The sequence below is a fragment of the Dasypus novemcinctus genome, chromosome 26 (genome assembly GCF_030445035.2).
Source record: "Dasypus novemcinctus isolate mDasNov1 chromosome 26, mDasNov1.1.hap2, whole genome shotgun sequence".
NCBI classification, from domain to species: domain Eukaryota; kingdom Metazoa; phylum Chordata; class Mammalia; order Cingulata; family Dasypodidae; genus Dasypus; species Dasypus novemcinctus.
The window spans coordinates 61,642,940-61,660,021 of NC_080698.1; the positions used below are offsets into that span (position 1 = coordinate 61,642,940).

The 17,082-nt window shown below is 38.5% G+C and overlaps 3 long non-coding RNA genes across 5 annotated transcripts in view; 2 read left to right on the forward strand and 1 right to left on the reverse strand.

Annotated features, from left to right (window-relative positions):
• The window catches only part of LOC131276192 (uncharacterized), a 63,057-nt gene extending 62,451 nt beyond the window's left edge, over window positions 1–606 (forward strand). For all 3 annotated transcript variants that reach the window (XR_009183707.1, XR_009183706.1, XR_009183705.1), the window contains 2 exons: window positions 28–89; window positions 561–606. This is a non-coding gene — a long non-coding RNA (uncharacterized lncRNA). The remainder of the gene's footprint in view (window positions 1–27; window positions 90–560) is intronic.
• A 435-nt stretch (window positions 607–1,041) lies between these two features.
• On the forward strand, window positions 1,042–8,604 carry LOC131276191 (uncharacterized). The gene is made up of 4 exons (XR_011647591.1): window positions 1,042–1,106; window positions 2,313–2,462; window positions 6,868–6,946; window positions 8,558–8,604. It is a non-coding gene; the product is annotated as an uncharacterized lncRNA (long non-coding RNA).
• The window catches only part of LOC131276193 (uncharacterized), a 73,769-nt gene continuing 61,104 nt past the window's right edge, over window positions 4,418–17,082 (reverse strand). Inside the window, exons 3-4 of the long non-coding RNA XR_009183708.1 lie at window positions 6,848–6,939; window positions 4,418–4,619 (exon numbers count right to left, since the gene is read on the reverse strand). This is a non-coding gene — a long non-coding RNA (uncharacterized lncRNA). The remainder of the gene's footprint in view (window positions 4,620–6,847; window positions 6,940–17,082) is intronic.

Here is a 17,082-nt window from a genome sequence, read left to right on the forward strand (position 1 = left end):
AACTTTGTATCTTCCCATCTTCCACAGGTGATGCATTGGAGGAACTTCCTAATTCCAGGGCAGATGTGTAAAATCCACATGAGACCAAGGTAAGGCTTCCTTTCTTTGTTTGAAAATGATGTTTTGCTTTCTAGGTTTCTCTTTCAATCAAGTTCAGATTTGAAAACCTGATTATGTACATAATAGAATTCAGGTACTGTCTGATTGGGGGTAGTGGGCATGGGTAGACTTTCTAACCAACAGATACCTGGTGACAGAGAGGCTTCAGTTTTGGTGGCCTCAGGTGGGAGACTCAAAGATAAAAGACCTTTTCCTCAGTGACAAATTTTCCTCTTTGGATTAATAATTTTGGAATTGCCTGTCAAAAAGGAAGAGAAAGAAATAACTTTTAGGAAATTGTGCACCTTTTCAAATGGTGTCCTCTACTCTTGCTTTTGTGTTCTTTGACTCAACCATGGTTTCTCATCTGATTTTCTAGGGTAACTAAGAAAGCAAAAGACCTCTGTAAACAGTGCACATCACGATCTGATCTTCATATGCTCTCCTTTCTTTCATTACAGGTGGCCTCAAGAACAAGAGAAAAAGTGTGTATTTGGGGATCTCTCACAATCTGAGAATAGAAAAGGATGGAAATCTAGATGAATCCCATCCGTTTTTCCTTGCTGGTTTTAGTGGGGAGAACTGGTGTAATTCCTGATTCCATGTGAGGGTAAGAATTGGGGTGTGGTGAGAGAAACTGATCTCAAGTGTAAGAATTTGAACATTTCTGCAGTCCCTGGAAGCAACTGCATTCTACTTCAGTGGTATGGATTTGTTTGAATTGGAGTTAGGAGATGTCAATGAACAAGTCTACATCATGTTATTGTATATCTGAGTATATATATGTGGGTGTGCTTGTATTTCTTCATACTAGACTGTGTTGTGTTTACACAGGAAAATTATCACTGTCAACTCTGACAACAAAATACTTCCTTCTGACCACAGCAAAATTTACTGTAGTAACTCACTGAATTCTGATCAAGCCATATGTGGTGTCTGTGTTTGGAAAACAGAGGCACAGAGACAACTGTCAACAATGTTACTAGCTTCTATGACTTAGAGCCAAGGTATGTACCCAGGTATGTGGCCTGAATGTTAAAACTGTAAACATGCACTTAAAACTCAGACATGGGAATATTTATACAACATACATGGGAATATTAGACAAAATTAGCATCTGTTTATGTGTTTGAAATTTTGCAAGCCTGCAGAATACCCAATCACTGCCCATTGTTACAAGATACTGCCAGTATAACATAACCTAGGGCCCTTCTCAAAGCATCTCACTGTAAATTTCCCATGCTTTTGGCCATCCACAAATCTAAGAGTTCACGGTCAACACTTAAGACAAGAAAGTCAACATCTGTTAGAGTTGGGTCACTCTTTATTACCTGACTGGAATCTAATTATAACTGGAGAGATACTTTAGTATATTTCATAACATTATTTTCATAAGCCCATGAAATGCTCCAATCTCACAAGCCATGTGCTTTATATACAACAGCATGTAAGAAATCAAAATCTCCCTGGGTTATTTTGTCCCCCAAAATTCTTTTTTTGCCTATGTCAGTCTTTTCAAAGAGTCTTGTCCACTTGGATTAGAGAACCTCTATGCTCAACCTATGCCTACTCTCCTGAATGAGTGGTTATTGCCAGTGTAGATAGAGTGCCAGATCATTTGATGAATATACACACATAATAAAAAAGGAAGCAAAGAAGGAAAATAGTATATGAAAAAGAGCAGTTACTTTTAAATGTTAGGATTTTAATTTTCAATATTTGATGACCTTTATATTAACAGTTTACTGGTTAAATACAATAAAATATTGTGCCCAAAATTCAACAATCCAGTCCCCCAATTGAATTTAAAATTTCATTAAGTGATGACAAAAGCAAAAGCAGCATAAATGGATCTGTGTAAGGTGGTTTTGGAAGGTGTAAAGAAGCTATTGGAGGTTAGGCTATGCTTGCAGCCAGATGGAGTTATGGGACACAGTGTCATAATGCATATTTTAGTATTTACACATTTGTAGATTGTGTTTCTAATTACTTCAGATGCCTTAGTTAGAAATATAAGGAAACTTTTTCATATTTTCCCTGAACCTTTCCTTTACCTATCTTTTATTTTATTTTATATTTTCTGGTCATGAAACATCAATAATGATCAACTTGATCTAATTTTTTCTTTGTGTTTTACATCACAAATTAATTTTTAGATGTTTTCAATAATAATACAAATTAGACATTTAAGGTGTTTCTTTGTTTTGTTGCAGCAAAGTCAAGGAGTACTGAATAACAGAGAAACCCAAATCCAGCACTCAGACATGGAGGAACAGATTTATTACATGTGGGCCCAGAGAAGAGTCGATCTCCAAATTCTGAGCCCCATTTTTCATTTTCTATAGGTTTATATAGGATTTCAGGTGGGATTGGCATAAATCTTGCTCATTGGCTAGGCAAAATTTTGCAGGCAGGGTTACAGAAGCAGAATGCAGGTGCAAGGCTGCACTTTTAAAGGCTGGTTTACAGATGCAGGGGCAGGAATTACTTGTTAGATATTCTCCTGCTAGGCCATGTTTTCACAGACTGATTTACAGAAGCAGGGGGCAAGGGTCATTCATTTGATATTTTCCTGCAAGGCCATATTTTCACAGGCTGATTTACAGAAGTAGGGGCAGAAGTGATTTGCTAGATATTTTTGTAATCTTTGTTAGGCTTTTTATTTCTCAACATTCCCCCTCCCCCTTTGATGCCCCTAAAAGTTTTTCTATAGGGCATCACTCATGCTAAGTGGTTTATATTCTCCTATGGCCAGAACTCTTGCTGTTGCTCTCTAGATTACTGTTGTTTCAATGAACCTGATAAGGGCATTGACTGTGTAGGGGCCAAATGTGACTAACATGAGGAAAGTGATTAGGGGACCTGCTAGGGGCAGGAACCAAGAAGACCATTGTCTGAGATTCCAGCTCCATGACTCATCTGATTCCCTTTTTCTTCTCTGAATCTGGTTTCTTAGCTCATTTACTCTGGTATAAACTATTCCTGTTTGGTTGACATAGTAACAGCATTCTTCCCTGAGGAAGATGCATGTTCCTCCTTTTTCTGCTGTTAATAGGTCTAAGGCTCTCCTGGTTTGTGGGCTACTGTGGCTAGTGAGTTGACTTGACTCTGGAGGGAGAGTCAGCAACCCGTCCTATGTCCTCATTTAATTCTCAGGAGTTTGTAATAAAAGTTGAAGGAAGAACCTAATCCTCCCAGTCCAGTTCCTATTTCTGCAACTACACCTGCTCCTATAAGGGTGGCAGCAAGCAGCGTTTGTTTGGCCCACTCTTGGTGCAGGTTTAGGGCTTGTTCTACCACATGTTCAGTATATACTGACACTTTTGGTGTTAAGAACACCATGATGCAATTCCCTGTCCAATTGGCTTCTAAGCATCTATATGCAGTGCTCCCACATAGGAAGACGAATCCTGAGAGATTACACTGGGTCAAGTTGTTTGCTAGGGTTTTACTGGCAGTACATAAGTTTGCAGGGATTGTCCCAACCAATTCTGATGTTAAATCAGAGTTTTTACCCAGGTAGCAGGTTATATGGTTTTGATTGCCTTCTGAGAGAACTAGCTGGATGTTGAGGGCTATGGGCCAAAAGGGGCAACTTCATTTTTCATTTTAGCAAAGGTTTGATTGGAGGTCCACCCTGGAGGACATAGGGTGCCTACAAGGTTTTTCTCGAGAGGGGCAGGCACAGTCAACAGATGTTGGTATCCAGGTGAGCGTTAAGGAGGAGTGTATTAGTGGTGTTGACTGGCTGTTCCACCTGCTGAATGGGGGCTATGAGCTGAGTAAGTTGGCGGAGTCCTTTGAGGTTCACCCACTGATATAGATATTTGGGACCTTTGGCTAGTCAGATGAGTTTGGCGCAGACCTGTTTTAGGACTTTTTCCTGGACTTGGTTGTGCACTCCTCCCCTATCAGACATGTCTATTTGTGGGAGATAGGCCCAGCCTACAGTTTCCCCTGGTTTACCCCAGGTTTTGCAGTTGGCCCAGTGTTTCATTACACCCATCCAGAACTTTTTCCCAGTTTCTGGACATAGGGTTAGAGTTTGGATATCATAACATTTTGTTGGCACATAAGTATGATAGTTAAAGGCAGGCACAGGAGACCATTGTTCCTTGAGCTGCTTTAGCCTCTGTATAGCAGTGGATATTATGGCCTTGTAGCACCCAGTACAGTGGAGTAAGCATTGGCAGAGGCCCCAAGCCAAGTAAAGAAAAACAACTTAAAATAGCAAAGCATCCCACAAGACTCGAGTACACTATTAAGATTAGTATCCTTTCAGCTACACTCCAGTCTCTAGGAGGTATAGCTGCCAGTCTGAAACAGGAAGCTGAGCAGGCCAAAGAGTAGTAGGAACTGCAGGGAACAGGAGTACATCTAGTTGGGTGATGGTGATTCTCAGTGGCTCTGGATTTTCAAGGGAGAGTCAGGTACAGGGTGAGCTGTCCAGTAGTCTTGTTTTTCATTGATGTGTGCCCTTTTAACTCTAGTATGATGAATCCAAGGAGCAATACCTGAAACTTTAAGAGCAGTGTGGTTACACTCCTCTGGAAAAGGGGCTCCTTTTTCCAGTCTTTTACCCAAATTAGGTCTCCAGGTAAGTGTGGGTGTACTGGGTGGCCTAATGAGATGGTATCTGAGACAGGACAGTTTTGTGTATTTGGGCCAGGGTTTATTCTTGTCGTTGGCTAAGTTCCCTTGAAGGAAAATATTAGGACTAGAGAAAGCAAAAGGGGTAAGAAAAGAAAAATGTAGTAGTAGTATTGATAGTGAATGTTTGCAAAAGAACCATGTGAGATCTAGGAGAAAGGATATACCTATAGTGAGATTGTAAACTGAATATGGGGAGGAATATAGTATGAGTTAAAAGGCCAGTATGGTCAGGAGAGAGGGATAGAGAAAAGAAAGGACAAAAAATATAAAGAGTGAATTAAAGATAGAAAACAGAATAGAGGTATTAGAGATAAAAAGTCAGAAATATTGGAGGCTAACCAAGGAGAGGTGGAATGTAAGAGAAACAATAAATGGTGGAGGATAGAAAGATGTGAAGGAAAGTGAATAGCATTGGTAGCCAAAATCAGGACACACAGAAAAGAAGAAATTGAGGATGAGGAAGCCCAGCAAATAAGAAATGTTGCCTGCAACACCTAATATTAAAAAAAAAGAAAAAAGATAATGAAAAAAGGGGGGAAAAAAAGCAAGAAAAAGAGAAAGGAAAAAAAGAAAGAAGGGCCATGGCAGGATAAAGAGGAAGGAAAAACAGCAAAAAAATCCCCCGCCAAAAAAGACCAGACAGGGCCTTAGGCAAGGAATCGCTTAGGAGTCTGACTTTCCCCTTTTCTCCCTTCCTCGATTCCCTCTCTCCCAGGGTAATATGAAGGCTGTGTGAGGGTGCCCATAGGAGATTCAAATGGGTCCCTGGTGAACCAACTCACCTCAGAAAATGTCTCTTAATTTCTTGAGAGAACTAAACCCATCCCTTGCCAGGGACCCTAAATGTATATTATTGGAAGCCTGCAAAGCACGTCTTACTCTCCCTCTCAGGTGTGCTACAGGGGGACTAGTTAATTTTTTGACTCCACCTTCTCTCAGACCAAGTTTCCTATCTCCCCAGGGCATTTAGGTAAATCAGGATCTCTCAAGGGATTCACCTCTCCTCTCTTCCTAGCCTCTCCCCAAGTCAGTTGATATGCTCCTCCAAACTCAATAAAATGGGGGACCAGACAATTGAACCCACACTCCTTGGGCCCCTCTGCACCTCCCACCTAAACCCTCCCCCTCTTGGAGTTAGTCCATGACAAGAGGGCTAGGACAGGGCTGGGTTTCTGGGAGGGCTGTGCTTGAGAAACAGAGGCCCAGGAGGATGTGGACTTGGGGTACATAAGTCTGTGAAATGTGGGTTGCAGGGGTTCAGGAAACACAGGCTTGGGGTTCATGCATTTGGGGAGAGTGAGGCTTGGGAATGCTGCGGTGTGACTGGTAGTTCACAGGGAGCACTGTGGCCCTTAGCCCTAGGGGCAAGGGATTTACCTTCCCATGGCTTCTGAGTTCAGTGTTAGAAACCCACAGCTTTACCTTGAGGAAGCACTAATTTTGTTGCAGTATCTCTAGATTGATGTCCAGACACCTCCTGCTTTGTAGGTTCCCTAAAGAGCCCACTCTGGCAGGATTGCATCACCACTTAGCTGGTCTTTTGCAGGAGAGATGATGATGGTGCACTTATTCCGACTCCATCTTGTACCGCCTCCCCTCTTTCTTATTTGTAAGCATTTCTTTGTAGTACTTCCTTTTCCCTCTTTATTAAAAAAAAAAAAATCTCCAACTTTCTCACCCTCTGTATTTTAACTTTGCACAGATTTCCAAATCTACCATGCATCTTGAATTAACTCATGCAACTCTGAATTGCCCAGGCAAACAGTCATGCTGGAAGGCAGAAGCCTTGAACCACACTGTATGGAGGGGCTCCTGTGAAATTGTTTCTAGGCTGGGCTCTCCCCTCACAGGTTTTTTTCCTGCACAAGTTGCTCTGGAAATGCAAGTGTGTTCTCTTCCCTGGAGTTGGCTTCACTCTTTAGGAGGAGGAGCATATTTACATCAATTGGTTTTTTTCCTGGGAATACACAGAAGGAGTTCAAAATGTAAAAAAAAAAAAAAGAAGAAGAAGAAGAGGAAAAGGAAATGTGAGTGTGGAGTAGTAGGATGAGGAGGGAAAGGAAAACAAGTTGACATGCACTCAGATGACTCTTACCTTTCTCTTTGACACTACAGGAAATTCAGCATTCCTGAAGAGTTTAGTGGAGTGGCTTCACTTGTGTGTGAACATGGAGGTGGAGATAAGAACTGGAAGGTAAAAATAAGTTCAGGCAAATGAAGGGCATCCTGAGAACATCTCCTCAGGGACTAGAAACCCTTTCCACATAAGCCCTAAGGTTGCTCACTTATAGCTTCCCAAGACACCTTAATTTGGAGGAGGGCTCTAGCCCTGTTCAGGACCAAATTTTGACCTCCAATCCACTTAAGCTCAACCAAGTCCCTCCCTTTGTTACTGAGTTTGGTGAACACTGTTGAGTGACCTTGAGTGCCACCAATTCAGGTCTCTTAGAAAAGGGTGAGTTAGATTGAGGTAGTTTGCCTTGGTTGATAACACCATTGGCTAGTTGGTATATACGCAGTAATTGACCGTCTCAAGTTTAGGTGGTTAGAACTAAAGTCTAGGTATTAGCCTGGTGATACATTCCCTGAAGCTGGTGGCAGCTTGCCAGCAAACCCTTTTTCAACCATTTTTAATGATATATCTATACCCATCTCCTGCTCTGGCTCATGAATTTGTCTACACTTCCTCTCTTTATAAGCCTTCATGCATATTGAATTAAGGCCCCCCTTAAGGGGTAGCACATTGGCATTCCCTTCATTAATAAGATTCTTGATGATCCTGTTCATGTATGAGTTCACATTCCTAGTAGTGGAGGTGAGGATGATACCATGGCTATATGTCCAGACTTCATTCAATTCATAGTCAGAAAAACAATGCTTTCGGGTCCTTCTCATGCCAGTAGGGTTATTTGTGGCCCTGTTTTCTATCTCAGTGGGACCTGACTCTTTTAGCTCCTTTAGCCATGTGGTTCTGAGCCTCTGTAGTTCCCTATTCACATCCAGGTTTAGCTCATGCACCTTTTCTCAAGCTGTAGTTCTTTAGAAGTTATTTATGCAAGTAGAATTCAAACAAACATAAAACCTGAATGATATTTCTCTTCAGAGCTTACTTGGGATGGCAGAAGTAGGTAAGATTACATGTCACTAATGTCCCCTTATTTATTTTGTAATACTGTTATTAATAGAATAACTTTTTTACATTATAATGATTAGTGTTTTAAATATTTACATGTTAGAATATCTTAATGTAAGAGAATGTATGTTTTTGGTATCACAGTACAAACAGAATGCACAGGCAAGCTTTGTGCTTGATTTAGAAAGAAAATGTTAATTAGGAAACGGAAGCATTCTAGGAATCTCTCCTTTTATAATGTAAAACTTTCAAGACTGGACTTTGCTGAGGGTCAGGGTGGAGTGGGCAGGATTATCACTTCCATGCATGTCCCTTCAGAACTACTTCCATTCACCTGGCCCAGGTAGATGGGATTCTGCCTTTTCCTTCAAGAGTACTTGAGCCCACCTTTTCCTCTGCATCAGTTTCAGTCTTCAGAGGACATTCACCTTAAGGGTGTCTAGTCTAGCAATCAGGTCCAATTCCTTTGCTTGGAAATTTAGAGAAACTGTCATAGACTGCACTAGGAATTCAGTGCCTGCTGGATCTGGCTCCTGGGAATATCACGGAACAAAGATCACTTTTCCAGGGTCTGAGGTGACTTTTGGGTCCTACAACCCATTGCAGAGAAACCCCAGCTCTGGCCATCTCTGCACCACCCCAGGGATTCCAGATTCTATATTTGTATTACAGATCCTACAACTGACAGCTGCAAATCTCTTGAGCTGGAAGCCTCAGCCGGAGCTGTAGATCTTATGGTGTTTGGAGATGCCTCGGTGCTCATCTTTCTACTCTATTCTGAATCAGCCAATTTACAGACAGTTGAGTTTTTACTTCAAAAGTTTTAGATGAACTTTTAGAAATAGGTTTTAATTTTACATATCTTATTAAACAGCATTTGAGCTTTGCTAGTTACATTTATTATTTATCAAATAAATAGAAACTCAACCTAAAAAAAGTTAGCTCAGAGCTATATAAATTATAATCTTTTGTCTCCATATTAACTCCCAGCAAGGTCACACACCCACTCATAGAATCCTCTGTGAGTGTTAGATGATTAAATAATTGGAAATTGAGTGCTTATCATCTGTTCTCTTGCCAATATGTTTTAGAAATTTAATTTACTGAAATCTGTTCACTCACCTGGAAGGGGCTTTGTCAAAAATATTAACCTTAGTTTAGCAGAATAATTTGAATTTCAGTGCCTTTTTGACTTACATTTCAGTGTTGCTGGGTATAACACCATGATTCACATTTTTTGGAGAAATGTTACTCCATTTTCATCTGGCACAAAATCGTGCTTTTAAAAATAGTGATGAGATTCTAATTACTTTAAATAATGTGTGTATAGTTATTCGTGTTTTATTTAGTCTGGATAATTTTCCTAGAATATACCTTGTCTTTAGTCCTTTTAAGTTAATGCTCAGCAAGTACTTTTGACAGGTAACCTAAAAGAATTACATTCCAAAAAAAAAAAAAAAAAAAGAATTATAAATTTTAGCATTTGTTTCAAGTCTTTGCTTTGGTGTTCTGGTTCAGGGACTTCAGTGTTCCTCATCTATACTATTCCTCATCTTTTGACATATTTTTTCCAAATCTTTAACATTCATTGTTTAATTTCTTTTTAACACTTCCCACTTTACACCTTCTCTTTTTTTACTTATGCATTATATTGTCACACTATTTCTTATCAATCGTATTTTGATTTTGAAATTATATTTTTCCATTCTTCTTATTTCCCATGTCCTCCCATTTTTCTTGAGTTTTATTTTAAATTTATGATATCTTATATATTTTTTCTTTTTCTTAATGCCTTTCATTTTCTATTCAGAAAGTACATTTCATTACATAATATAGCTTATGAGGAAAACCTTTTATTCATTTGTTGCTGTACTTACTCCTTCTCTCCCTATATTACCTTGGTTACTGAAAATAACATGAATTTTTTTCTCTTTTGGTATTCATACAATTAAAAAAAAAGAATAGAAGTGAGATTCAAAATAAGTTTCCCAACAACAAAGATTTGCTTCTCTTTGCAGATTTTTTACTACATTTTTTCATATGAAAGCTTTCCCACTGATGTTTCCAGATTCTATATTTCTACCACTCTTAAAAATGGGTCTCCACTCTCAATACCTCTATTGAACCTTTTGTTGTCCATTTTCTTTCTCTAACTACTGAATATTCCTTTTAACACATACTCCTCTCTTAAAGTAAAACATATATTACCACATTGCCAAAATCTAGTCACTTTATAAATGTAGATATACATTCAAAACCAATTATCTAGAAGTTATTTTCAAATAGATTACTACATTTTATTTCATGCCTCAATTATCTTATTTTTATATATTTATATGTATTTCATTCCTACAATCATTAGATTTCAGTTTCTTATATTATTTTATAGGGAAATTTATTTGTTTTTATACTTTATATTTGAGTTATTTGAGTTCAGAGTTGTTAACTTTCTTTCAATTGAGTTTTCAATCAATCTATTTTTATACATATTTGGTTTCAGCAATGGCAGTTCTTATTCAAGAAATTTTAAAAAATCTATTGCTATAGATTCATAACCACATAGGTTCAGTGTCTTCTTTATCTGGACTAGAATATTACCACCATATAATTTTATAGCTATCAGGCACACAAACAAACATCCTCCAAAGTAATCTTTATATTTTCCATTGTCCCCAAGGATTGTCCTTAATAATTCTCTTCCCTCCATGAAAATACTGTTTATAAATATCTCTAGAAAGAACATGTTCATCTAATATGGTTTCCTGAATTTTTAAAATTTAAGAATACATCAAAACATTTCAGGCATATTCTACCACAATCTTTTTATTATAACCTGAGCATATGGACATTAGTAAGAATTAAGCTCTCCAAAATCATAAAAATGTAGGTCTTCTACAATTAGCTCACATTCTGGTATTCAGAAGTACACTCACAGGTTTCCTATATCCTGGGGACTTTCTGCTGCTCATGGACTAGGTGGTCATTGTGGAAGTCCTTCCACTCTGTTAACAGCTGTATCTATGACCCAGGGTGAAATTAGACTCAGTTGTGAAATAATGGAAGTCTTTTGCATGAGGTCATGAATACAATAAATTAGCTCACTTTCATCACTGCTATTCAACATTGTACTGAAAGTGCTACCCAGAGTAACTGGGGAAGAAAAATAAATAAAGCTATCCAAATTGGAATGAAGAAGGAAAGCTATCCTTATACACAAATGACATTATCCTTTATATACATAATTCAAAAGAATCCACAACAATACTACTGGAACAAATAGACATTAAGTAAACTTACATTGTATGAGATATACACAAAGTTTTGTTTCTATAATACAACAAAAATTAATATGAAATGGAATTTTTAAAAATGAATTTGATTAGCCTCTAACCAATAAAATACTTAAGAAGGAATTTAATGAAAGGGTAAAGCAATTGAAAACCAGCAAAGATACCTGAGTAAAACTAAAGAAGACCTAGGAAAACAGAAAGACATCCATTGTGCATGGGTTGTAAAACTAAACAACGTTACAATATCAACACTAACCACAGGGAACTAGATATTCAATATAATAGTTATAAAAATCCCAACATCATTTTATTTCTTTTTTTCCCCCAATGGAAAAGTTGACTCTCAAATTACATGGCATCAATAAGTGGCTTGAGCAGGGAAAAAAAATCACCTTTCCTTTTGTGAGATTGGGACAGATTAATTTATATGACATGAGGTCTTTCATTGATATATGGCAGACTTAGATGTATAAGATTTGTGGAATCCTCTGAGAATTATTGGGTTCACAGAAAATGGGGTTGTAATTTTCCCTCTGAATGGAGGACCACTATTTTGTTATAAGTCTCCTGGAGACTAAGAGGCAGGATGCAAAATATCTCTAGGAAATATGCTGTGTCTCTCCTTTGGGGCATTTTCATTGAGGCTGAGGGCAGAGTAGGTTTCTCAGAAGGAAGTCGAAGTCTTGAAAGAAATAATACTTCACCACATCCCCTCCTCTCTATACACTAAATCATAGGATCTGCAGTGAGTTAAGCACAAACAAGTCATTCAACATCACTAGTGACTAGTTAAATTCATATGAAAACTAGAAGGACTCATTGCTACATCTTTTGCAATGGACATGATCTGGGTGAGGAAGGACTTAAAGAGTAAAGGTGCACACACCAGGCTGCTCAGAAATTTCTTTAGGTCTTTAGTCAGGAAAACAATTGTTGTTCACCTCTAGGCAAGCTCTCATATCAGTGATTGTACTTTTCAACTCCAGCATTTCAACTTCAGTTGATTTTATACTTTCTACCCTGTATTGATATTCTCCATTTGGTAAGACATTATTCTCATATTTTCCTTTTATTCATTGAACATATTAAAAATTGTTAATTTATTATCTTTGTAAGTTAAAAATCTGGCTTCCTGAAGGATAGATTCTATTAATTATATTTTCTCTGGTGTGTAGGACATTCTTTTTTGTTTCAGTGCATGCTGTGAAAACTGGATCCTTCAAATATTTTAAGGTGGCAACTATGGAAACTAGATTTTCAGGAATCTATGGTTTGTAGTGACTGCTTGTTTTAGTTATTTGCTTCTTTAGTCACTATCTGGCACTAACTTTGTGAAGTCAGTATAATTTGTCATGTATGTTCACTGAAATCTCTGTCCCAAGCGCTTAGTGGTCAGATAGTGAATGACAGAAAATTTCACATATGCCTAAATTCAACCAAAAATTTAAAAGTCCTTGACTTGGTTTCAACACTAAGCCAGCTATTTTATGACTCCACAATCTCACACCTCCTGTTTGTACAAATCTTAATGTTCAACAAGAGATGATCGTTTAGGACATTCTCAGGTCTTTTCTATGCATGTGCCCAAACCTTCTATGCACATAGTTTCTAGATACCCAGAATATACTGCAGCTTTTCAAAGTCTTTATTGGCCAAATTACCTCACTACTCAGCCTTCTTCCAAACCATTTGTCTTAGTTTTTTGTTGCCCCAACTGTGATCCTGTGTGCCAAGTGGAACTAACTAGTCTATTTGCCTTAAATGTTTATGTTTTGAATGAATACCTCCTAGCTAGCAGCCTGAACACTGGGCGAGTTCTGAGTTAGGTGAAATGAATGTAGTTATTTTAAAATTGTAGTACTGTAAAGTTGTACTACATAATATGCAAAGACCTAGATAAACCTGCTCCCTTCTCAAGGGCAAATACTTTCAAAAGAAACAGTCCTAAAGTAACCATAAAAGGAGTTATCAGACAAATTTCCTACTATTTGTGTACTCAGTGAGAAAGGTAAGACCTTGCCAATGAGTGGAAAGATAGGAGTTCTCAGCAAAAAAACAGAACCAATTAAAACATGCAACTGAATATTTAGATTTGAGCATAAAAGATCGAAACTAAATTAACAGAGCCTAAAGGAACTGTACATTATTAAAATTTTTAATATTCATTCCAAAGATGGAAAGAGGGAGAAAGAAGTTGGTATAGAAAAAAATGAGTTGAAAGTGATTGAACCCCTCTCTACTTTGGAAAAAAGGATTCACAAAGCTCAGAAAATATCCCCACGAGAGAATATAAGCAAAGAACCAAAAATTGAGTCAAAGACAAAATCTTGCAAAGTGGCAAGGATACTGAACTACATTTCATGTTGGAAAATAACTATTTGAAGGACTGATTTTTGTGATTTCATACACGCCAGAAGAGATTGAAACTTTAAAATGCTGAAAGAAAGGAAATGTTATTAACCAAGGAAAGTCTAGGCAACAAATGTTACTTTAGATTTGAAGGGAAAATTATGACAGAAGGACAGACTTGAAAAGCAAGAGAATTCATCAGCAGAGTACTTGCTCTATAAAGATGTAAGAGGAACTATTTCAGGCTGAATAAAAATTATGCAAGAAGGAAGCTTTGAATTTCAGAAATAAAGGATGAAGTATGGATATGGTGACTATATTGGTCAATGAAATTTTCCAGAATCAGAAAGTCCAGAAATGCAAGAGGTTTGTGGGGGCTTGGTTGTAGACTTTGGCACACCTGCATCCAGCTGTGTTTGTGCATGCCCTTCCCTGCATTGCATCCCAGGCACAGGTCAATCAGGATGGGATTTGCCTTTGACCAAATTTTCCTGCACCAAAATTATGTAGCCATAGACACATGCTACACATTGGCTCCTTATGGACAGTTACCTGGCCAAGCTTTGCCCCTTCTGCCAGCCCACAAATGCACCGAGGACCTATCAGGACAATCAGAGATCAATCTTTTTTGCTCTAGAAGTGTAAAGTTGACACTGTGCTCTAGAGGTCAATGAGGGACTCATCTTTCCTGGGAAAAATGGGTCTCAGAAAGAATACTCCATTCTAAAAGATCAGAAGCAGCAATAATCAAATCACCCAGATGTATGCTTCAAAATCATGTGCTAAGTGAAATGCCATTTACATGAGCCCATACAATGCCACTGGAGGTTTCCCTTCAGTTCAGAGGCTGAGTCCTGATCCTCACCCCACCAGGTGCAGCAGAGTTTACAGAGAACCTGAGCTGGCCAGTATAGTACTATCTGTGCAGTCTTACAAATAGCCCATAGGATGATTCTAAGAAAAGAGGGTTTATACGTGACCTCAGGGATAAAAGGAATTAAAGAAATTGCCCACTCAAATCTAACAATTTTAGTCTCCATGAAGTCAAGTAATTTGGCTACTGTAGAGGCAAAGGGATCCTCTGATGGTGTCACCATACCATGAGACAATCAAGTCCTTACTTAGATCTAGACTAGAAGAAGAGAGAAGCATTCCTGACCATCGATGCACTGGGGGTGATAGAAGACAATCTATATAGACTGCCATATCACCTATCTTTCAGTTCTTTGCATCTGTTTAATATTAATCCTATATCTTTTATAAAATCAACTTCATGAACTCACATCAATATATGCATTTTAACCTACATCCATAGGGATCACTCTGATTTTTGCATTTGCATATATGTAACTATTTTTGATATACAAAGAAAGCAAATGGGGTGAGATACAAGAAAGGACTGGATGGTAAGTTGAATTCCAAGGCTGCAGTGTGATTTCTGAATGAAACTGGCAACCTGTAGCCACATTTTATTGAATGAGTCCTTGATCTATTTCTTTCTATTCAAGATTGCACTCACTGTCTGTTTCCTGCTGCTGTCCTCTCTGCTGAAAGGGGATGAAGCCTTTCTCTTTTGTCAGACTGATAGTTTAAAATAAATCACGTGGAGTGGTCTTTGATTGAGATCTGGCTGACCTACATATGTAGGAATTGGAGGGATTTTCTGATGTATAAAAGGGCTCACTGAGTATGGGCATGTAATTCTCCCATTTAACAGGAGGACATAATTCCCTCATTTGTCTTATTGGGACTCATAGGGAAGGACAAAGTCTATCTCTAGGAACAGGGCTGGCTGTCTCGCTTGAGGTTTGGGGATCAGGCTGAAAGCAGGCTGGGGTTATCAACAGGATGAGGAGGGATGTGAAAGAACAAATGATCCTCAGTGTCCCTTACACAGTGTCCAAGAAATCATAGGATCTGTAGTGAGTTCCTGAAATGAAAAAGGGTATGGAAAGGCATTTAATACCTCTTGTGATCAGTAAACATGAAATGAACTACAAGGTGTCAGAGCAATGGCTTCCAGAATAGACTGAATTTGGTGAGGAAGGATCTGAGCAGGGAAGATATGTTCTCAGTGCTTCTGCACTCACCGCCCACCCTCAGACTAGACTCTTCAGGAAGGTGTGCAGATGGTAGTCAGGAAGAAAATTGGGGGCTTGCAGACTTTATATATAAAGCCAGGTGTTTTCATGACAGTTGGTCTGGAATGGCTGTGGTTTAGAGACAGCTTGTGAGCCATGCAGGCCAATGGTCATTCAAGGAAGTCGCTTGACATCCAGAAAGACTCAGCAGGAAAGAGATATACAGATGATACACAGTGAAGAAAGCCAAAAGTTTGGACTTTATCTAGACCATCAGTGGAATTCATGTAAGGGAAATAACACTCTTATTTAGGTCAGGGTTTCTAAGGTAGTATCAGGAGGTTGGGTCAGCATTCGGGCCCTTCTTATCGCTCAGGAACATCTTCTGGGGCTTTGATTCTCACCACCAGTAACTTTGTTTTTTAAAAGGAGGGTCCGAATATGCCACGGCTCAAATGGCAAACCAACAAGTCAAAAAATATGCAGAAAAGCAATTAGGAAATATTTTGGGATGAATGAAAACAAATACACTACAAGCAAAACTATGGGATGCAATGAAGGCAGTACTGAGAGGGCAATTTATTCCCCTCAATGATGACACTACAAAAGAAGAAAGAGGAAAAATCAAAGACCTAACTGCACACCAGGAGGATCTAGCAAAAGAACAGCAGACTAAATCCAAAACAAGCAGAAAGAAATTACAAACATTACATGATTAATAAAATAAATAGAAAATAAAAAACAAAAACAATAGAGAAGTATTAAGAAAACCAGAAGTTGGTTCTTTGGAAATATCAATAAAATTGACAAACTGTTTGCTAGGCAGACAAAGAAAGAGAGGAAGAGGATGTAAATAAATAATTTCAGAAAAGAGTAGGAAATATTACTACTGATTCCACAGGAATAAAAAAGATCTTGTTCTTCTTTGACAAAGATAGCTAATGCAATATACCAAAAATGCATTGGGTTTTTGTAAAGGGGATTTCTTAGGGTAAAGACAGTTCTGAGGCTGCAAAAATGTCCAAATTGAGGCATGATCAGAGATGCTTTCTCATCAAAGGTTGGCTGCTATCAGAACCTGAAGTCCTGCAACATGGCAAGACAAGGTGACAGCCTGTGTGTGCCCTCTCCTCCAGGCTACATTCCCCTTGAGCTAGCTGTGGACAATGAAGCATATGGCAGGACTGGTCTCTTCAGCTTTGGTCTGCTCCATGGGTTTAACCTCTTGGGTATCACGTTTCTTCAGCTATGGCAGCTAGAGATCTGGAGATCTTTCTTATATGGCAGGGTAAAAATGGTCAACTTCTCTATGTATAATATGTGAGAAACCAGCAAGAGTGTGGAGACCCAATCTATGTTATGCCTCACAGACACAGTCCAGTCAAAGAACCACACACGCACAGGCATGTATTAGTTTAATTACTTGATCTTCTGAGATTCACAAAAGAACATCAAGCTGTCACAGATCTTAAGAGCA